The following is a 23,459-nucleotide window of genomic DNA, read 5'->3' on the forward strand; positions in this document are numbered from 1 at the left end:
TGACTTTATTCATCAAACCTGTTCTCATTTTTGCAATAAGCATGGAGTTCCTAGAGTCTCTACAGTCTGCATTTTTAGAATTGGTTTCACTCAAGCTGGAGTCATTCAAAAAGGAAAAGAGACTGCTGTCACTGCTTGAACGTTCGTCATATGATGTATACCTACTCTCTCTGCTATTGGCAGGTGATGAACTCTCATCATCTGTACTGGACATATCATCTCTTTCCGTATAATGGATGAGAGACAAAGGAACTGACCTTTTATCAAGTCTCGGAGATGGTGGTAGACAGCTATCCATGCTTGAATTTTCTGGATCACTGACTTTGTGTTGGATCTGAAACTTAAAATGCAATAAACTAGATTCTTCAAACCCCAAGCTTCCATCTCCATCTGTCTCTGTGGTAGTCCAGGAGCTAATCTGGTTTTCACCATTGTGGCTCTTTTGTCTATCAGTGCACAAATTCAAATTTAGTTCTGTGTCAGTCTCACTACATTTGTCTCCATTGGCTGTCTGAAGTGACAGTGACAATTCACTAAGCATCTGTGGTGTCGGAGAATCAACTTCCTTTACAATGCAGGACTCCAAATTATCATTGTCCTTTGACTCACTTATCTGAAATCTGACCAGGGTTGTGCCCAACTGGTCACTCGTAGATGCTTTACCAGAATTGTCCAGGTACAGGGAATTTCTGCCTGACTGCAGTAGTGCTGAACAAGTTCTGTCTCCCACTCTGGTATCCATGCTGTATGTCTGCTGTAAAAATGAATCAAATTTGTTTAAGTATTAATTTCTACTAAAGTTTATAAAACAGCCATCACTCCTTTCCTGGAAACACCTAAATTCTTAAACATCATAAGGTCTTCCTTCATTCCTTGAATTAAACCAGTTCCCACATAACTTCTAGATATAAAGTCATTCTATAAGGTACATTGCAGATCCCCAAATGTGCTACAAGACAAGGGAATACAAAGAAATAAGAGGCTACTAAGTGGTGTGGAGGATAGAGGAACATTGGAAGGACATCTATACAGATTCTTAAAAGATAGGAGGACAGGTTGATAAGGTGGTTCATAAAGCATGTCATGCCTTTCCTTATTAGCTGATATTTAGATTTCAAGAACAGGTGTGATATGCCAGAACTGTATACTAGTTAGACCACAACTTGACTACTGCATGCAGTCCTGGTCACAATATAGGAAAAATATGATTGACTGGAGAGGTGTAGGGGACTTTAAGGAGGATGCTGCCAGGACTGGAGAATTGCAGCAATGAGCAAAAATTGGACCGAATGGGGCTGTTTATCTTGGAACAAAGGAAACAAACAACCTGATCTAATTTAGCTGTATAAAATCATTATAGTTCTGGTTAGGGACAATCTATTTCCTTTAGAAGAGGTAAAAAAACAAGTGGCAAAGATTTGAAGTGAACTGTAGGAGGATTAATGTGGTGGTGATGGTGGTAGGGGGGGTGGGTCGTTTTAGTTCAGCCATGTCGAAGAGACACAGATGTGCAGCACAGATACAGATCCTTTTGTCCAACTTGTCCATGTCAACCAGATATGGTACATTAATTTGGGATAATTAATTGGTCTAATTTTGGCAGCATTTGGCCCATATCCCTCTAAACCCTTCTTATTCATGTATCCATCAAGATGCTTCTTAAATGTAGTTATACTAGCCTCCACCACTTCCTCTGGCAGCTGATTCCATACAAGCACCACCTTGTACGTGAAAAGGTTGCCCACTTTTATACATCTTTCCTTTCTCACCTTAAACATATGTCCTCTAGTTTTGGACTCCCCTACCCTGGGAAAAAGATCTTGACTATTAACCCTATCCACATCCCTCATGATTTTATAAAGTCACCCCTCAGCTTCTGACATTCCAGGGAGAACAGCCCCAACGAGTTCTGAGGAAGGGTCATGGACCCGAAATGTTAACTCTGTTTTTTCCTTCACAGATGCTGCCAGACCTGCTGAGCTTTTCCAGCAACTTTGTTTTTGTTCCCAACCTATTCAGCCTCTCCAAATCCTCCAACCCCAGCAAGATCCCTGTAAATCTTTTCTGCATCCTTTCAAGTTTCACAACATTTTTCCTATAGCAGGGAGACCAGAACAGAACACAATATGACAAAAGCAGCCTAACCAATGTTCTGTACAGCTTCAATATCACATCCCAACTCCCATACTCAATGCACTGACCAAGGAAGGTGAATGTACCAACCGCCTTCTTCACTTCCCTGTCTACCTGTGACTTATGAACCTGCACCCAAAGGTCTCTTTGTTCAACAACACTCCCCAGGATCCTACCATTGGGTGTATAAGTCCTACCCTGATTTGCCTTAGCAAAATGCAACACCTCATATTTACTAAATTAAACTCCCTCTTCCACTCCTCGGCCCATCTGATCAAGGTCCCGTTATACTCTCAGATAACCTTCTTTACTGTCCACTACACCAATAATTTTGGTATCATCTGCAAACTTACTAACCATACCTCCTATATTCACATCCAAATCATTTATATAAATGACAAAAAGCAGTGGACCCAGCACCGATCCTTGCATCACACCACTGGTCACAGGCCTCCCATCTGAAAAACAACCCTTCACTACCACCCTCTGTCTCCTAACTTCAAGCCAATTTTATATCCAAATGGCTAGCTCTCCCTAGGTTCCATGTGATCTACCCTTGCTAACCAGTCTATCATGCGGAACCTTGTCAAACAACTTGCTGAAGTCAGTGTAGACAACGTCCACTGCTTTGCCTTCATCAATCTTTGTCACCGCTTCAAAAAAATTCAATGAAGTTAGTGAGACAGGATTTGCCAAACTCTTGCCTTTCCAAACATCCTGTCCCTCACAATCTTCTCCAACAACTTACCCACCACTGATGTCCAGCTCACCGGTCCATAATTCCCTGCCTTTTCCTTACCAGCTTTCTTAAATGATGGCACATTAGCCACCCTCCAGTCTTCCGGCATCTCAGCCCTGGCTATAATGATACAAATATCTCAGCAAAAAACCCAGCAATAACTTCCCCTTCCAATCACTTCCCACAAAGTTCAGGATAACCTGATCAAGTCCCATAGATCAATCCACCTTTATGCATGCAAAGACATGCATCACCTCCTCTGTAATACGGACACTTTTCAAGAAACCACTGTTTATTTCTCCAAGTTCTCTAGCTTCCGTATCCTTATCCACAATAAATACTGACACGAAATACTCATTTAGTATCTCACCATCTCCTGCAGTTCCACACATAAGTTACCTTGTTGATCTTTCAGAGGCCCTATTCTCTCCCCAAGTTATTCTTTTACTTTTAATGTATTTGTAGGATCTTTTGATTCTCCTTAACTCTATTTGGCAAAGCTACCTTTTTGTTCCCTTTTTGCCCTCTGATTTCCCTCAGGTATACTTCTATTGCCCTTAGGGATTTGCTCAATCCCAGCTGTCTATTTCTGATATGTGCCGCCTCCTTTTTCTTGACCAGAGCCTCAATTTCCCTAGTCATCCAACATTCCCTACACCTACCAGCCTTACCCTTCACACTAACAGGATCATACTGCCTCTGGACTCTTGTTATCTTATTTTTGAAAGTCTCGCACTTTCCAACTGTCTCTTTGCCTGTGAATAGCCTCTTCCAATCAACTTTTGCCTTACATTGTCAAAATTGGCCTTACTCCAATTTAGAACTTTAACTTTTAGATCCGGTATATTCTTTTCCATAATTCTATTAGTTTTAGAAGAGTTATGATCACTGGTTCCAAAATGCTCCCTCAATGACACCTCAATCACTTGCCCTGCCTTATTTCCAAGAGCAGGTCCTTCTCTAGTAGGGTTCATCTACATACTGATTGAGAAAATTTTCTCGTACACACTTAATAAATTCCTCTCCATCCAAGGCCTTAACACTATAGCAGTCCTAGTCTGTCTGGAAAGTGATAGGAACTTGGAACCTATGGCCTTAAAGAGGGATAAAGGTCGAAATTTTCATCACATATAAAAATCTATGTGAAGAATCGAGACTTGCAGGGTTATGGGCCTAATGCAGGAAGGTGGGGTCAATTGGTTGTCTGTCAACCAGCATGAGCCAAAGCAACTCCTTTTTCTATGTTTTCCCTTTGTTTTCAGCAGCTTCACACTAGAGTAATCACTTGTTGGCCATACACTTTTGGAAGATGCTGAAAACACTTCTTAAATACAGAAAGAGAAAAACAATATTTCTGGAGAGTAAGCCAGAATTAACCTAGGAGGGATATTGTTGAGATTCCAATCATTTGTGCAATACAGCATACCATCCCTCCAGGTTAATAGGCATTTTGACATCTCCCCTCATAGATATTTTCTAATCAACTCACTCAGAGACATTACATATCTCTGGAGCAGGTAGGACTTGAACCTGGGCCTCCTGGTTTAGAGGTACAGACACTACCACTGCACCACCAGAGACCCTTATACATCTTAGACAGCTACTGTGGGTGAAATGTTTCACTGCAGTGACACATGGGTGTGCTGGGCAATCTGAACCTTTAAACTATTATTCTCCATCCACTAAATTAATAGCTGACCCTCTATGTAGGGAAATGTGGAATTTCCCATTGTTTGGTTGTGTTCACACGTTTGAGTTTTGAAAAAAAAAACTTTTTCCACCAGCTATGCAATAAGTAAAATAGAAATTAACCCGTTAGCCTCTGAAGATTCATCATTCAATTAGGTAATGGCTGATCTGCACCTCAATTCTACGTACACACCTTTTGCTCCACATTACCAACACCTAATCTAGGCTGTGCTTCCTAATCTGGCATTCTCTGCTCTGGCATCCACAATACTTCCTCCAGTCTGTACCCACGTAAAACACAAAAGATTGTTACAGCAGTGAAGACTGCAACACTAACAAAGCACTTGGAATTGTTCTAGCAGGTAAAGAGATTTTCATATTCTCTAAAATATCTGCTTTCCATGTCAATTTATGTTCTCAAACTAAAGTCAAATTTCCTTCAGCCTTTGACTTCTTTGTAGCTCTGCACCAAATTTTAGCTATGTAGAAACCTAAATCCTTTTTGCTCCTCCACAGATTTGGCTTTTCACCATGGGACACGTTCCAATTTGACTTGCACAATTTCACATTGGGCGACCTCACATTCTCCATATTGAATTTCAGCTACCAGAGATTTTTGCCATATATTTAGTTTGTCAGTGTCCTCTCACTTCCCCTGCCTCTGCTCCCACCCACACAACTCCCTATACCTCATAACTGACTGCAGCTCAAACTTCAATATATGACTCAAATCAATAGAAGTTATTAAGCTAAGTTTTAAAGCTATAAGTACATCCAATAAAACTCTGCAGTGAGTTCTTAAATAGTCATGTCTTGTAAACATTTCAATTTAACCCTACATTGCCTGCTAGACATTACAGATTTTACATGGATTCTGTAAAAATATAGACAAGTTACCTGCACACCAGCCCTCTCCCTTTACCACACTCCAAACTATAAAGTAGGCACCTGTCTTTCTCCCAGAGTTTCATCAACATTCTTATGGAAATGGCACCTAATCACAAGGAGATCAATGCAAGCTATGGAATCTATTAAGGTGGTTTATAATATATTATTACTATTAGAAAACTTGGTCCTAAAGTAAAGGTAAATGGTTTTTTTGTTTTCAGCTCTGAAGGTTACATATTTTATTTAAGGGTCGGAAACTGTAAGCAGGGGGTCCAAATATTATTTCCAAAAAAATCATGCAAGAAGCTAAATGGTTAGATAAGCTAACTAGACAGACAAATTCGGGTGTGTACTAAAGTGAGTTTTTTATAATGCAGAGAAAAAAAGCCAGAAATCATTTCAATTTAGAAATAAAGATCCATACTAAATACTAAAATTTCTGGAGATTCCCCCTGTAAGAATTCAGTGAGAAAAGTCAGTGAGTTAGCCAGAGTCTGTGTGTCTCAGATAGAGACAGTAACAGAAAAATAGTGTCTGGTGGTTGGGCAGAAATTCACCAAAAACAAATGTTTGAAACTTCATCACTTGAGTAAGAAATTAAAGACTGAAGATATCACTGATACTTAACCTGGGTTTGAGTGTCTGCAAAGCGTATTACTGGCGAAAAAGGGTTGACTTCTTTCTTTTAATATTTATGATAACATCTTTCGAAATATGATTTGTTTTTCTCTTTTGCCTGTAATCAACTTTGATATTCTTTTGTTCGAAGTATCCTGGCTGTATTACTAATATGTTCAGTGACTGGCTACCACAATACCCAAATTGCCAAAATTAAAGTTAAAATCCATTAAAAAAAAACTACTCTTCACCAGCTGCAGTCAAACTAGCAGGGATAATTGGGACTATTGGAGGCCAATAATCTTGCCTCAGGATATAGCACTTGCCTGGATACTGCCCTATGCCCAACCATCTTTAGTTGTTTCAATGATCTTTTCTTTCTCATAAGGTTAGGAATGGGACGTTTGCTGAGGTTCTTTAGACATGTTAGAACAAGTTGTTGTTTATAAATACATAGTGTTCAATTCCATTCGTAACTCGTCAGATAATGAAGTAGTCCACACCCACATGCAGCAAAATCTGGACAACATTAGCTTGGATGATAAATCACTTGCAGTGTTCATACCACACAATACTGGGCAATGATCGCCTCCATTAGAAGAGCCTAACTACCTCTCTCCGACAACCAATGGTATTATTACATCACTGTAATATTAACATTAACAACTTCATCAACATTCCGGGAATCACCATCATTCAGGTTGGTGTCATCTACATGACATCCAGCAACCAGATTAAACATTTACAGGGAGAGATGTCCACTCATGAGATACACTATAGCAATACACAAAGGCTTTATTGATAGTACTTTCTAAACTCATAATTTTTGCCATTTAGATTAGTATGGGAACAGCACCAGGTGCAAGTTCCTCTCCAATCCATATACTGACCAGATTTTCAAATGTATCACTGCACCTTCAGCATCACTGGGTCAAAACTGTGGAACACTACTAGTGCCACACAATCTGCAAAGACTCAAGGTAGTGGCTCACCATCTTTTCAGAGGCAATTACGGATCAGAATTTAATGCTGTCCTTCCCAAATCATAACTACTGATGAAGTTGTTTTTAAAACTCGTAGTATTTAGGAACATGGTTTGTTGTAATGTCATTTCTGGTGTACAGTACTTTCAAGGAGTGCAAGGTCATAAAATTAGGATTATAGAATGTCACAGCCTTAACATCGCTCAAGACTAATGAAACTCAATGCTGGAAACAAAACTTCAAAGTTACTCAAATGACATGCAAGAAGTAACGGCAAGTGAGGCTCACACAGTGTAGGCATGATAAAGATACGGGATATTTGATACCTATTGTAACTCAATTCAGGATAACTTGCTGAAACAGACAGAAGAGAACAAAGTTCTTCTGTGCGTCATTTATTGGAACAATATTTCTTGCATTAGTACAGTGAAATATGGGAATTAGCTGTTTACTGGAGCATACTAAACTCAGGTGTTTTGAAGGTCTTGGAGCAAGGTATTCTGCTATTAACAATTTTAAAAGTCATGAGTCATCTGTCTCAATATTGTCTTCTATCTTTTGTTACCTAATGTGTTAAAGAAGATGCCATTCTTCAAGTGTACAATCTATGGCATTCATTGGATGCACTGTGTTAACTTCCTTCTCATTACAAGTTCCACTAATGTAACATTTCTAGTGTGCTTTAAAAGTGATCCATTCCTTAAAAACAAACAAAATGTTTCTGAAATAAGCTCAGCTATTCTAGACTGTATTCCTGGTGATCTAAACCAGTTTCTCTCCCAGAGGATTAGCAAGGACTACTTGCAAAAGATGCTGAGTCAACATTTCGCAAACAATTCAACTCCAGGTTGAACACGACTCAAATTTACTGCCTGTAAATCATATTTGTCATTCATTTCTTGTTTGCTGTTCTAATTCAAACTCAAATATCCATTTGTTCCAATGACTATCTTACTTACTCTGTCATGGTTTAACTTCCTTCTATTTAAATCTGTTCTTTCTACATACGACTGGCTGGACCTGTCAGGTAAACTTTCTTCATCCCAGTAGAGCTGATAATACTGCTTGCCTGCACCCTCACATTGGAGTGCACAAATTTCCTCCTCATCTTCAAATTCCCAGTCTTCAGTGGCAAACAGCTGATTGGCTAGCTCAGGTTTCGACATTGGCAGAGACTTAACTGCGACCCTGTCCTGTAATCAGATTAAGCTACATTTTTAAAATCAAGTGACATTCACAGTATTTTTAAACATGATTATATTGACACAAATCCTCACAACCACTCTAAAAATGTTTTCCCAAATAATTCAATATTCTATAGCATATAACATGAAATTATCAGCACAAACAAAATGGATAACCCAGCATGGTGGCGTATCATGAGCAGCATAAAATCTCTTACTGTTTCTACACTTATTTGAACAGGTAAAAGACAAAAACATTCGCGCATGAGAATCAAGTGACCTGGGAAGACAAAGAATGTCCATACAAAATCAATACATGATCTAAGACAAAACAAATTCCATAATAATCACCACGATAACAAATTCTGTACTAATATTCTAAAGGGATACTAAAAATACTGATAACACCAGATTCCTCTTGTTCTCATCTGCACAGTCAGCAGGAGACAAAAAAAGCAGACAGAGTAAACTCTGTCACTAGATTGGGCATATCCAAAATGAGCTACAGAGAAGTGGGGTAGAGGGGGAATTTATTTAAAAAACTAGGCCATAACACTGGTTCTATATAATACTCAACATACTGTATCTGAATTTAAACCTAATATACAAAATCATGTTGAAGTGTCATGGGATTAACAGTACCATTTATTCTGACCAACAAGTATACTGGGGGAGATTCACCATTTGAATAAATTGCCCATGTTCTGTCTCCTGCTTAATCCAGCTAGGTTAGCCCATGGGACACTGTTACAACAGAATATGAGGGGAAAAAAATTATGAGGACACGGCAAATATTCAGACTACAATCTTCCAAAAGGTTCTTGATTCAAAAATGATTCCAGTTGGCCAGGAAATTGCATGATTCTCTGCTACTTAAAATCAAAACAGTAGAACCCAATGATTTACAGACAGGTTTGTCTTACATTAGTTGTTGGGAAAATGCTGGAATCTTTCACTAAATAAGTCTTCATCATGTACTTTTGATTCATGGAATTGGGGTAATATTAGTTTGGTCGTAGGATGGTTTAACAGGAAGCAGAGACCTTAGCAGACTGCAAAAACAGGACTGCCAGACAGATCATTGCTGGGACCTCAGCTATTTATAGGTTTCTATTAATGACTTAGACAAAGACACCGAGAAATAATGTATCCACGTTTGCTAATGACAGTAAAGTAAGTGAAATTAAGTTTTAAGTTTTGAGGAGAACACAAAGAGAATGCAAAGAGACATACAGATTAAGTGAGTGGGGAAACAACTTGGCAAGTGGAAAATGTGAGGATCTGAGTGGATATTCACTTCCGTTCTAAGAACGGAAAAGCTAAATAGTTCTTAAAATAGTGTGAAATTCTTAAACATTGATGTCTTAAAACCGACTCATTCTGAACAAAGAGCGTACAGTTAGAGTCTAGACATAGCAAATCAGAAGGAAAACGGCAATTTGGTCATAATAACAAAGGGAATGGAATACAAGAATAAGGACTTTAAGTTTTATATAATTGTACAGGGTTTTGATAAGACCACATTTAAATGACTGTCATTTCTATATTTAAGGAATGATTACTTGCAGTGGATGTGGTGCAGTAAAAGACACTGGACAAAGTCTCAGTATGAAGGGCTAATTGTTTAAGACTGAGCAGCAATTTCAAAGGTTTGGGAATCTTTGCAATGCTCAGAACGTTGTGAATGCTCCACACATTGAAAATATTTAAACATTAAAATAAAAGATTATTGACTTTAAAGGGGATTAAAGGATACTTGGTGCAGGTGGGAAAGTGATTGATGATCATCCACAATCATATTTAAGGTGGATCAGGCTTAAGAGGCTCCAAAATCGAGTCCTACTCCCATTTCTCATTGAGATTGGTTGATCAGCAAACAGTTTTGATAAACTTATTGGCAAGATGTAACCAAAGGCATCCCACAGGCAGCTAATGTTTGGGCCTCAACAATTTATTACTGCTAAGTGGGGAAAGTAAGTCACATATCCACATGTGCTGAGTGCATAAACAGGCAGTGTAAAATTACAAAGGGATATTAATAGATTAGATGATAGGCAAAACTTTGGCAAACAGAATTCAATATAGATAAACGAGGTTATCTATTTGAGACCTAATAAGAAAAGAGAGAACAAAGAACTTTCTAAATGGTGAGAAGCTAGAAGTAGACTCAAGGGCTTGGCACAATGTTTTTTTCAAATGTACCCAACTACGCATTTTAAATTTATATTAAAAAAAACAAAATGAATAGACTGCCAATATTTAACTGCAGCTATGCAAAGCTCTGGTTGGACCACATTTTCACCGATGTTTAGGAAGGCCTTAGAAGGAATGTAGTGTAAATTTGCCATAATGATTGATGACCTAACAGCAGGGTCCAAAATATTTTCAGGTTTTTTGGGAGCTACTTAGACCTAAAGACTTTGGTTAGAAAACAATCTGTTTGCAAATAGGAATTTGCAAACTGTCATAATGCCTCCATTAAAAAAAGATATTCAACATTCAAAACGGTTATTCTCACTCACTCAGACATTTGCACTCACTAGGTCAATTGCACTCCCAATTTTCACCACACATTCAAAACGATAGATGAAAACGATCATATGCAAGTACACTTCTATAACAGGAACTGAAAAAAAATCTAAAGGGAACAGAAAAATTTGCATTTCCCCCACAATACTTGTTCTTCCTCTATCCCAGATCTCTTTACTTTGAACCTTACCCCCAAAATTAAATTGTCCAAAAATATAATACAAAAATAGAAAGTCATTAGAAAGGATTTAACTTTTTGCTTTTATTGGTTGGTTTTGTTGTTCCAGCAGTAGAATGAAACCTGAAAGCTACGTTGGGTAATAAGGCTTTTGAAGGAAATATAAAAATTAGAAAATAATGACTGTCTTGGATTCAATGGAGCAGTCTGCATGGGAGAGACAGAATCTGCAGTTGGAGGAACAATGGCTCATAGATTCCATTTTAGCCAAATTTGCTGCTCCTCTTTTTCACAGCTCTGCATTATTTTCCCCTTCTCAACAAATGCAATTGATAGGTTCCAGATAATAGAGGCACCATAACGCAAGATGTTTAGAGAAATATAATTGTGCCCCATGTGTATTGACAGGTCTGTGATAATATTGTGGCTGCTATCTCTGCAGGCAGTCCGTGGCAGCCATGAAGCATACAGAGGGTACCCAATTTACAAATATCCCATACAAGGATGTAACTTTAAAGATCTGACATACGAACCTTTCCTGTACTTGCAAACAGCTATTTTAGATTGTTCTGCACCTGCTTCGACTTGCATACAAATCAACTTGCTAACCATCTGAAGAACGGAACCCACTCACAACCCAGACACTGTCTCTACTTCACTTGAAACGTGGTACAGCTGAAAAAGTGTGGGGGGGGTGATGGAAATATTTGCAACTCTGAATTGCTGAGTTAAAATGGCTGTGCATTTTCCATTCCCTACTGCTGTGGAAATTAATGATAATACGAGTCAGAATTGGAATTTCTTCCGCCTTCAGTGGCAAAACTGTAAAATGGCAAAATAATTAAAATGCTTAGGTTTTTCAAAATAACAGCTGTAGTTCTGCTATCAATGCTGAAGAAAGAGTATTGCAGCCCAGATATTACGGAGGGGTAGAAAAGCCAGAGCGGAGATACTTTGCAGACTTTACAGATGTACTTTGAACAATGGCTGTACAACAATCAGAGCTCAAGGGTGAGAGACACCATTATGAGTATGTGACACTCGGCTAAATACAGCTGAATGCTGAGATTTTGGACAAATTAAATGATCTCAGAGTCAGTACTGTATTAGGCATAAGGAATCCTGCCTTGAGAGCACATCTGTTGAAAGAGAGAAAGCTATTACTACAAAAGATTTGAGATTGTCAGTCCTCAGCTAATACAACACAACTGGAAAAAAATTAGGCTTTATATTAGGACGAGACATATTCCAGGTTGAATTAATACAACAGATCGGAAAAAGGAAAACAAAATTGCAGAGAAGGCAGCAGATAAAGATCAAGGTCAATGGGCAGGATTTAAATATTGTGGAGGACATCACATAAAAAATCACATAACAAAAGGAAGCTTGTTCAGCACGGGGGAAGCAGTGCTGTAACTGCAAGAAGCAGGATCATTTTGTACACAAGTGTTTAGGTATAAAGAAGTGAAACAATCCTAGAAACTGCTGAAGAGAAATCACTCAATGATTCAGAGGAATCAATTTACACATACAACAGATTGACGTTGTCACATTTAAAAGGCGATAAATGTTTGTGACTTAACAGTGATGACTGCAGAAGTGAGCATGACGCATCAGATAGACACTGGTGCTTTATGCAACATCATGAATTTCACAAATCTGTACAAAGTTGCTCAAGACATGATCCAAAAATGAAGCCTTGAAGGTAATGTTAAGATTGTATGTGTGAATAACACCCCAAGAGGACAAACAAAGCCATGAGCCTAAAACAATGGGTAGAATGAAGATATGAAGTTCCAGATAGTAGACAATAAATAAATTTCACTAATTTCAGCTGAAGCAAATCTAAAGCTTGGATCACATGACTCTAGACCACTAAATGCTGAACAAATTCTAAAAAGGTTACTAAGATGTCTTTTTGATATCTTGGATATCTTCCTGATAAACAAAGTAGATGAAAGCATGAGACAAACTTAGCATCTGCTGAGGAGCGTTCCAGCTGCTTTTAAATCCAGGCAGAAAGTCAATATAAAAGAGCTGGTAAAGGAGGAAGTAATCAATAAAGTGACAACCTGCACAGACTGGATTGTAAGTGGGGCAAAAAGAAACTGGGAAACAGAATATGCTTAGATCCAAAGAACCTCATTAAAAGTTTGCTTTATATCTCACTACCATGTGCGAACCTTTCAAGAAATTGTGCCACAAGTTGCCAAATCAAAGATCTTTCTTATTCTTGATGCAAAAGATGGTTACTGGCAACTGAAGTGCAATGTAGGCAATTTTGTAACTATATTTTTGACACCATTCCAAACATACAGATGGTTGCATATGCCATTTCCAGAAAAGTATATGCATAGTCCAGAAGTGTATCAATGTAGAGAAACAAGATGATCAGTGATAACACAGTGTGGAGCTGGAGCAACATAGCAGGCCAGGCAGCATCAGAGGAGCAGGAAAGTTGATGTTTTGGGTTGGGACCCTTCTTCGGAAATGGGGGAGGGGCAAGAGAGCTCAGAAATAAACAGTGAGGAGGGGTGCGGCTGGTTAAGGTAGCTGAGATGGTGATAGGTGAGGGCAAGTAGGGAGTGGTGGTGATTCATTAGTGAAGGGGGGAGGAGCAGATAGTTGGGAGAGAAGATGGACAGGTTGTGTCAGGTCAAGGAGGCAGGGATGAGAGGAAGGGTTGGACATGGGACGAGGCTGGGAGTGGGGAGATTTTGAAACTGGTAAAATCCACATTTAGGCCATTGAGCTGCAGGCTCCCAAAGCGGAATATGAGGAGGTGCTCCTCCATTTTCTGGGTGGCATCATTGTGGCACTGGAGGAGGCCCAGGATGGACATGTCACTCAGGGAGGAGGAGGGGGAGTTGAAATGGTTTGCGATCGGAAGGTGCTGTCGTTTGTCGCAAAGAGCGCAGGTGCTCTACAAAGTGGTCTCCGAGCATCCGCTTGGTCTCACCGATGTAGAGGCCACATCAGGAGCAGTGGATGCAGTCGACCACATTGACGGATGTGCAGGTGAACCTCTGTCTGATGTGAAAGGTTTGATTGGTGCCTTGAATGGAGGTGAATGGGAAGGTGTAGGGGTAGATGTAGCGCTTCTGCAGTTGCAGGGAAAGGTGTTGGGGGTGGTGGGGCTAGTGGGAGTGTGGAGCAGACGAGGGAGTCATGGAGAGAATGGTCCCTATGAAAGGCAAATAAGGGGTGGAGAGGGAAATATATCTTTTGTGTGGGGTTGGATTGTAGGTGGCGCAAGTGATGGAGAATGATACGTTGGATAGGTTAGTGGGGTGATATGTGAGGACAAGGAAGATTTTGTCTTTGTTTTTGTTGGGGGCTGGGGATGTGAGGGCAGGGGTGCGGGAAACGCAAGAGATGCGGTTCAGAGCATTTTTGACCACTGAGAGGGGTAAGTTGTGGTCCTTGAAATAAGTGTGCATCTGGGATGTTTGGGAGTGGAACTCCCCATCTTGGGAGGAGACATGGCAGAGGCGGAAGAATTGGGAGTAGGGGATTGCATTCTTGCAGGAAGGTGGGTGAGAGGAGGTATAGTCTAGGTAGCTGTGGGAGTCGGTGGGCTTGAAATAGATGTCAGTTTCGAGGCGGTCACCAGAGATGGAGACAGAGAGGTCCAGGAAGGAGAGAGAGGTATCAGAGATGGTCCAGGTGAACTTGAGGTTGGGGTGAAAGGTGTTAGTAAAGTTGATGAACTGTTCAAGCTCCTCATGGGTGCATGAGGCAGTGCCGATACAGTCATTGACGTAGTGGAGGAAGAGGTGGGGGATACTGCCAGTGTAGCAGCAGAAGTGGGACTGTTCCACAAATCCTACGAAGAGGCAGGCATAGCTTGGACCCCTGCGGGTTCCCATGGCCACCCCCTTAGTCTGTAGGAAGTGGGAGAGTGGGAACTGGAGGAGTAGCACCTCATTTTCTGCCTTGGGAGCCTACAGTCCAATGGCCTAAATGTGGATTTTACCAGTTTCAAAATCTCCCCAACCCAGCCTCATCCCATGACCAACCCTCTCACTCATCCCTGCCTCCTTGACCTGACACAACCTGTCCATATTCTCTCCCAACTATTTGCCCCTCCTACCTCACTGACCAATCCCACCACTCCCTACCTGCACTCACCTATCACCATCCACCTACTTTCCCCAGCCCCATCCCTCCTTTCTCTATTTATTTCTGAGCTCCCTTCACCCTCTCCCATTTCTAAAGAAGGGTCCCGACACGAAACGTCAACTTTCCTGCTCCTCTGATGCTGCCTAGCCTGCTGTGTTCCTCCAGCTCCACACTGTGTTATCTGACTCCAGCATCAGCAGTTCTTACTATCTTCAAGATGATCAGCGATCTTTTCAGACTGAACACTATTATGGATTATCTGCTAGTCTATGTATGTGCAGACACAATACAAGAACTCAACACCATCAGAATGTGAGGCAACTGCTCGAGTGCAAATGCATTACATGAACTTTAAGCCAAAAGTACAAAGCACAGTACATATGTCATGTACTAAGAGCAAAAGGATTCACCAAGATCTTGGCAAGGGGAGAACTGTAGCAGAGATGCAGCGACCAACAGATGTGGAAGCAGTGGAATAATGCGTCAAATTTATAAACTATTTAGCAAAATTTAAACTAGTGATGACAATGCCAGTGCTGATGTGCTAACAATGTCAATGATGAAGGCACATTGCTGTATTGAAGCCAGTGAGATAGGGATTTGAGCAACTGTAATGCAGCAAGGACAAATATCTGCAATTGGAACAAGGGTGTTAAAAAAAACTGAACAAAGTAATACTCAGACTGAGAAAAAAATGCCTGGTGACTTAAAATCAATACATGTTTTGGAGAAAGACAAAATGACAGAGGCATCTGAGCACAGGTCACTTCAATGCATCTTCTTCAAACTGCTTTATTTGTTGCATACTCTTTGGAATTCAAACAACTTAACATGTTCTGGAAGTCAAACAAGCAGAAACATTGAAGCTGAAAGACAATATGCAACTCATCAAACATTCCAGATAGTAGTGATGAAAGGATGGCCTGAAAATATCAAGGACTGATTTGGTGCTTCGACTGAGTATTGGGTATACAGAGATGAAGTCATTGTACATGATGTCATCTTGGGCTAAGGAGACAGAGCTATTATCCGTAAGGAGACGAGGAAACATGCTGAAAGTGGACCCACGCTAACAATATAAAAATGGAGCTATACCTGTAGAAGACAAGTGTGCTATTGGCCAAAATCAAGTAATGAGATTAAGGACCACATCAATCAGATTATCAAGCCTCAGCTAACTAAAGAGTCGCTTAGGATAAATGACATTGCAGGCAGACTATAGATGAAGTTTGGGGCAGACTTCCTCACTCTTGTAGGGACGGATTACTTTGTCACTTGACTACTATGATGACTGCTGGGAGTTAGACCACTTGACATCAACAACTACCAGTGAGGTTGGCTGTTTCATAAAAGGATACATCACTACCACAAGATCCCCAGTTAAATGGAAAGGCTGAAGCAGCAACAAGGAAAAAACTGCCAAAGGGATCCTAAAGAAATCAAACAAATCCAGCACAAATTTATACAAGGCAATCCTTGAGTGCCAAATTACACCCATGAAGGCATAGAAAGTAGTTCAATCCAAAGCCACACCCAAACTATGCTTCCAAAATGCAACTTCCAATTGCAAAGAAAACCTGATAAATTGAGAAAGTGACAAAAGCAAGATGATAAAACTGCTAATTCATTGCCAACACTGAGCACTGGAGGGGTAATCAGAGTGCATATGTTCAATACTCTCAGTAGATGTCAACTCACGTGGTCTATCTACAACATTTGTTTTCTCTACTGTATGTTGTCAATGTGAACGATCAGATATATCATCTCAGCAGTTACGACTGTAACAGCACTTACCATGGGAATGACACTCCCCAGAGAAGGAACATCACCTTAGAAGCAAGCAAATATCAGAGGGAGCCAATGACAATGTGCACGCATTTAAAAAGTATGTATTCACTACAGATTGCCATCGTTGATCTAACTAGAGTTAATGTACTTTTGCTAATAAATAATAACTTTATTTGTGACCATGTATATTGGATAAAGTTCCTACAGCAAATTATAGTGTCTCCAATCTGTGGCAACCATTAAACACATCACTTGAAACACAAAGCAGTACTGTACAGGAGAAACCTCAAACTTTTTGTCCCATCTTTACATTTACGCAGGCTAAAAATAACAGAGTGGGAAAATTTGCCTGTTATGTATTTTTCAACCCTGCTAACTCCAAGGGCTAAATTGCATGGAAAAATTACAGTGCTATTCCCTGTAACGTAAAGGGTTAAGTAAAGGACAATTTGTTTAAAGTTTTCAAGACATTAAAAAGAACAGATGGGTAGACTGATTGCCCTGGTTGAGGAGATTAGGACTAGAGGCACAAGTAGAATGACATTAGGAAACACGTTTACATGCATTGCATGATAGAAATGTAGAAGCCACTTCCACAAACTGCAGTGGATACTTAGTCAACTGTTAATTTTAGATTTTTCTTAACCAAAGGGGATGTGATATGGGACAATGACAGGTATAGGGGGTTAAGTCACATATTATCCATAATCAGAGAGTGGTGGAATAGTTGAAGGGCTAAATGACACGCTGCTGTTCCTATGACGTGGGATAATACTTTAAGTTTGGGTGGGTAAAATGTAAAACTGGAGGCCACCATCCAGTGAACCCATCTGCAGAACTTTCTAGACAGAGATCAGGTTCTTTCCAGTGGATGATTTAGTCGAGTACAGAGTTAAATGTCATAAAAACAAACAATTTAAACAAAGAAAAATCAAGACAGTTTGGACAGCAGAGAAATGGAAACAGCTAATTTGATGCAGAGATAAAACAGGTACAACAGTACCAAAAATTCAATCATTCTAATCAAAAGCTATCAGTGCACTGAAAGAAATATATTTCCACTCTTAAGTGGATCAAGCTGTGCAAATTATGTTTCACTTACCCACAACAGACAGTAAACAGACACCCAACACAATACTGGAATCCTCTAACTCCACATCTTATAATATGAATTTTGGATGGACAGTCCAACTGGGTCGATTCTCTACTATGCTCAAATTGCCAACTTGCAATCTTGACAGTAAATCTCCACACTGGGAGTATGAATTCATAGAATTTATTTCTAGAATACATTCACCAAAAATGTAAAAATAAGCATTAATGTACAAAAGTTGAAAATGTGATCATATCAAACAAAAATGTGGATGCAAAGATTTCAAATTATTGTATTTCCAGCTCCAATTCCTATACAAAGCACACAACTTCTACCTGCAGAGCCTGGAGAAATACAACAAATTGGTGTAAAATAAAGTGACAGTGAAAGTATTCTTGCGCCAAAGTGAAAAATGCTGATTGGAAATTATGAATAATTCAGAGCAAAATGTTCACAAGTGAATAAAATGAATTCATCAAAGGCTTATCCATTGAACTGACATGCATATATCATTAGATAACAGCAGCTGCAAAATGGTCAACTCTGCTGTTATAACTTGTAGTGCATCGAAACTCCAGATTAGTTTACAGTCTTTTAATACTACTAGCCAACTGCAGCTCTAAACTTAGCATTGTTAAAACTGGATCCTGACTCAGTGTATGCCTCGTCAAGACTCTGAAATCCTCTGTGTAATTTCACTCTTTCATGCTTAATTTTAAAATAAAACTTGTTTTGGATGAAGGCTTCAGAAATTACTGCACAATGATTGGCTTGGTGCCAATTTTTGTATGGTTGTACACCTGTGAGCTGCCTTGCAAGTGTTAGAATATTAAAAGCTCTATCTTAACACATTTTATTGATTGTTTAAAGTCTACCTTCCCAGAGAAAAATAAGGCTTTGCCTTACATTAGAACATGACTACTTTCATACTCCCACTTTTTACTAATAGCCCACAACAGCATTTTTCTCAACCATCACAAGACCCAAGTAAAGGTTCAAGACTTGGAATAAGCCATTCCAAGGGTGAAGCCAATAACAAAATGCAAAGCAAAGTAGGAAGTAGTGAATGAATGATACTGTTACGAAGTTGTGTAGATTAATTGTGAATTAGAAGGCAGGAAGCTAGAATTTGTTTGTGTAAGAATAAGGAGAAGAGTGCACAGCTCCTTTAAGAGGTAAAATGCTTTTCTAATCTTAACAGATTTACAGGAAAAAATGTGTCTGTATATAGCTGAAGATGTACAACTAGTTCTGAAATTGAAACATGTATCAATTAGCTGTGTGATTGGAAACCTTAGGCTTGTTTTGATGTTTTGGCAACTAGCTGGAATCAACCAATTAATTTAAACCAAGCACTTAGTGATTGAAAGGCAATTGAACTTAAATCTGATGGTTTTGACAACCTTGGAACAATGCTATTTTAAGAAAATTGATATGTCATCCAAGGTATATAAGGAGAGGGTTTTTGAAAATCAGTGTGAGAGCAAACTGCCATTTGAGAAATAAGCATTTTACTCTCACAAGAAATCTCTAAGCTCTCTAAGAAAGCACCATCTATCCATGAAAAGGTACCTCGGCACTCCTAGCTAAGAGTCTTCACAGAGAAAACATCCCCGACAGCCAGATCAGATGAGAACAGCAGAAGAAAGGCGTGTAGACTTTGACAGACTAAGTTTCAATTTATTTTCTTATTACTTCAGTTTATGCAAGTGGGACTTGTGTTTATTGGAACAGCATACCAGTAGAATTTAGTTCAGTTAGGGAATAGTTCAGTTTATTAGTGCTTCTGTTAGTATGTTCAGTGTTAGGGTTAAATAAATAAATTGTTATTTGTTACTTATAAAGTGAATATCAAGGATTTTCTTTCATTTAACCACCCCTTCTCCATAACAGTTTAACATATGAGGCGAGGTGAGGGGAGCTTCTCTGGGGTTTTGGGTTTAATTATTAGAAGGGAACCTTTACTCCTGCTGTAACAGATTAGGGGCTTGTGTTTCAATTTTGATTATCAGAGGGGTTCAACCACCCCCTCCATAACAATACAAAGTCAGTTTCAACACAATAAGGTTTAGGAGCTTCAAGAACGGCATATAAGGTCTGTATGTGGCACAGCAAATACATGATGTGGAGATGCCAGTGTTGGACAGGGGTGGACAAAGTCAGAAGTTACACGTTAACATGCTATAGTCCAACAGGTTTATCTGAAATCACAAGCTTTCAAAGCACTGGTCCTTCGTTAAAACTTCACCTAATGAAGGAGCAGCACTCTGAAAGATTATGATTTCAAATAAACCTGTTGGACTATACCTTGGTGTTGTGTAACTTATGACAGAAAATACAGTTTAAATCAATGATATTGTATTGATAAAGATGCAAAATGATGCAACAGAAAGGTTAGCAGATTTTAGACAGCATTTGAAATCTGCAGGAGACTGAGTTTTTATCTACCATATAACCAGTGTAAATGCAAAGCCTGGAGTGGCTTGGCTCTATAACCTTTCTTTCCCTTAGCAGATAACAGGTGGTAAAACTTTTAAATGGGGGTTCTTTTAACTACAAAATGATCAGAAGTTTGTAATAAGCAAATCTTCCACGAGTGATAGCTGGGGACAAGAAATGATACAGAAACTGCAGGCAATAGCTGTCACATGATAAAATGTATATGAACCTCTTGGCTGAAGCAGAATGTGGAAGTGCAGCAGAGATTGTATATACCTTATAGAATGCAACAATGTCCGAATTAAGCTTGAGCAGCTTCTGAAACACATTTAACTGACAAGTAATTTAAGAAAAGATAAAACAGAAAATATGTCTAATGTCCTACAAGTTTACCTCAAGCATGATGTAGACCATCCTCCTCAAGTGCACTGGTCTCCAAGAATTTGGCTAGCAAAGACTTCAAATTAATTATATTAAATAAAAGAATATACATCACAAATCAGACCAGGTCGTCTGTTCTGATGTTTACAATCCAGAATTCTGTTTCTATTCTTGTTACCTATTCGCCTCAACCAGTTCTTGCGGAATCAAATTCCTAGTTCTAACCATCAAGTATTATTTTTCTTTTTATTTCTTGCTGGATTTATTCCTAATGAGTCAAAATGAATTTTAGGTTTTCAAAGAATCAGTTGAGTTGCTTTGGACATATCTTGCTTGGAGAAACCAATGTACAGCTATATATAAAAAAATGTGTGCAGTACTGTGCATTCTTAAATGAAATAAATCAAAAAAACACGAATCATTAAATATAATAGTTATACTCTCTAGATAGGTAGTTCAGCATCTTTCTCAGCAAAAAAATATTAGAACGCCACAAGCAGAAACGCTATCCATTAAATGTCTACAGTTAAGTGAAATAACTTTTAATGTAAATTTTAAACATAAAATACATCATAAACACAAAACAAAGACTTACACACTTTGTTTTTGGATTGGCCAGGCTTCAACAAGTTACAGAAGCTGGTTAACGTTGGTAGCAACTGAAATCCCAGGACTTCAGCATATGTTCAAGAGTGGGAACAGGAGCAAGAGGAGAAGGATTGGCTGAAAAAGTCTGCAGTGGTAGCAGTGGATGCTGAGGGCATTAAAAGGAAGAACAGAGACAGAGAATGACAGCAAGACGAAGAGTGACACAAGACCAAGGGGATGAGCATGGGTCAGGGTGAGGGTTTCAACACTAATGGTGGGATGGGAGTGGTAGTGCTAGTGTGGACACAGCAGGGGGAAAGAGGGGCAGCTTTTAAAATCCCTAGTGTTGGCACAGACACTGGGACTTTAAAAGTAAGAACAGAGGGGTGGAAAGAGCATCATGGAGGAACAGGGGCAATGCTGACAGGACACCAGTGTTGGGAGGAAAGGTCATATGCACAGAGGTCACTGAACTTGAACTCTGAGACAAACAATATTAAAGTGAAACTTGCCATGTTAATTACTGTATTCTTACTATTAATTTTAAAAGGAAATAGTGTTAAACAGGGACTTTACCACAGGTCACCTTTCCCACAACTCCTGCAATTAGGCAGGTGTCAAATGAAGTACTCGACATTGCTTTATTCCAAAGCACAGAAGTTGACAGAGAAACAGATAAATGTTTTTAAGAAGCCGCTTACTCAGGCTTGAAACTTGTACTTCAGTGTATGGGTTAAAACCATACAGGAGAAAATAGTTGAATGATATGCACAAACTCGATTCATGTAGAGAATGGTGCTTTGCGCTTTCTCGTTCAATGTAGGGACCACTGTGTCCCACTGGTCAGCCAGTCAAATTTTTAAGATGTTGTTCCCTCAAGATCTATTACAAAATCATCCACCATGGTTCAAAAGCGAAGAGTGATGCAATGACATTTACTGACATTCTCCCACAAATGGAAACATATTCTCCACATCTACTGTATTCAACAATTTTATAGTTTTAAGGATCTCTATCAGAACTCCCCAAAGATTTTTCTAAAGAAAGTTCTCAACATGTTCAATCTTCCCTAATAGATATAATTTCTTAGCCCAAGTAACATCCTATTAAAATACTCTGGCAGTAAATCTAATCTTTGTTTTGTGCCTGTGCTCCAAGTCTCACCTGACCAAACCTGGCCCAAAACAACCTGCCACCTAAAGTGCTTGACTTGAAATCCTGCAAAACCCATATCCAGAGGCTTTCAATTTTGAGTGTTTACTTGAACTAATTTTGAATTCTGTACCACAAAAAAACCCCCAATGTTCATGGTAGTATTTTTCATTGCTAAATTTAGTTTAGCATTCATTTCCGATCCATAATGATAATATTAATGATTTGCTCAATTTTATCCCTTTGCTCATCTATTCCATTCAATTTATCATTTACAAAGATGATTGCAATTAATTATACTCCTAGTTTACTTTCATAGGGAAATTTTACAATAAATAATTCAAGCTTAAATAATTCAAAATCCAAATAATCAATATAAACAATGAACTACTGTGAAATTATTTATTATATATTCTGCTTTTTATCTGCCCTTTGTTGCGACTCTACAGTGGTAGGTCATAAGCCTTTTTGAAATCCAAGTACCTGTATAATACATTTACTACAAAAGCCTCATCTATTCTCCAAGATAGTTAAGCACGACTTAGGCTTTTGAATCCATGTTGTCTTATTACATATTGTCTCATGATGAATGTCTGACTATTTTTGTATAGATTTTGCTAACCATCAACACTGACATTAAGCTGACTGATCTATAGCTGGCAGGATTTGTCCTACTTTCATACAAATAAGAGAGTTGGAATATTAAAGCCTCAAAGAGAAGACATGAATTAAAACACAAAGCAAACATGTAGCTACGATCTTCCAATCTTCATCCTCCTTGACACTCCCTTCAAAGCGCTCCAAATAGAACAGGCTGGATGCCTTTGCATGGACTGAAGTATTCTGGAGTGATTACTTATAGGATATGATTACTGCATGAGTCAGTGATTTTTTTTAAATGTCAAGAGTGGCTTAATAGCAAAGGGCAGAGTGGAAACACAGGAGATAAAAATTA

The 23,459-nt window shown here is 39.0% G+C and overlaps 1 protein-coding gene across 2 annotated transcripts in view; it reads right to left on the bottom strand.

The window, feature by feature from the left end:
* LOC109932336 overlaps positions 1-23,459 on the bottom strand; it is a 46,869-nt gene that overhangs the window by 21,956 nt on the left and 1,454 nt on the right. The gene's annotated exons all lie outside the window — the stretch shown is intronic.

This window comes from Rhincodon typus, chromosome 21, assembly GCF_021869965.1.
Source record: "Rhincodon typus isolate 14 chromosome 21, sRhiTyp1.1, whole genome shotgun sequence".
In the NCBI taxonomy this organism is placed as follows: domain Eukaryota; kingdom Metazoa; phylum Chordata; class Chondrichthyes; order Orectolobiformes; family Rhincodontidae; genus Rhincodon; species Rhincodon typus.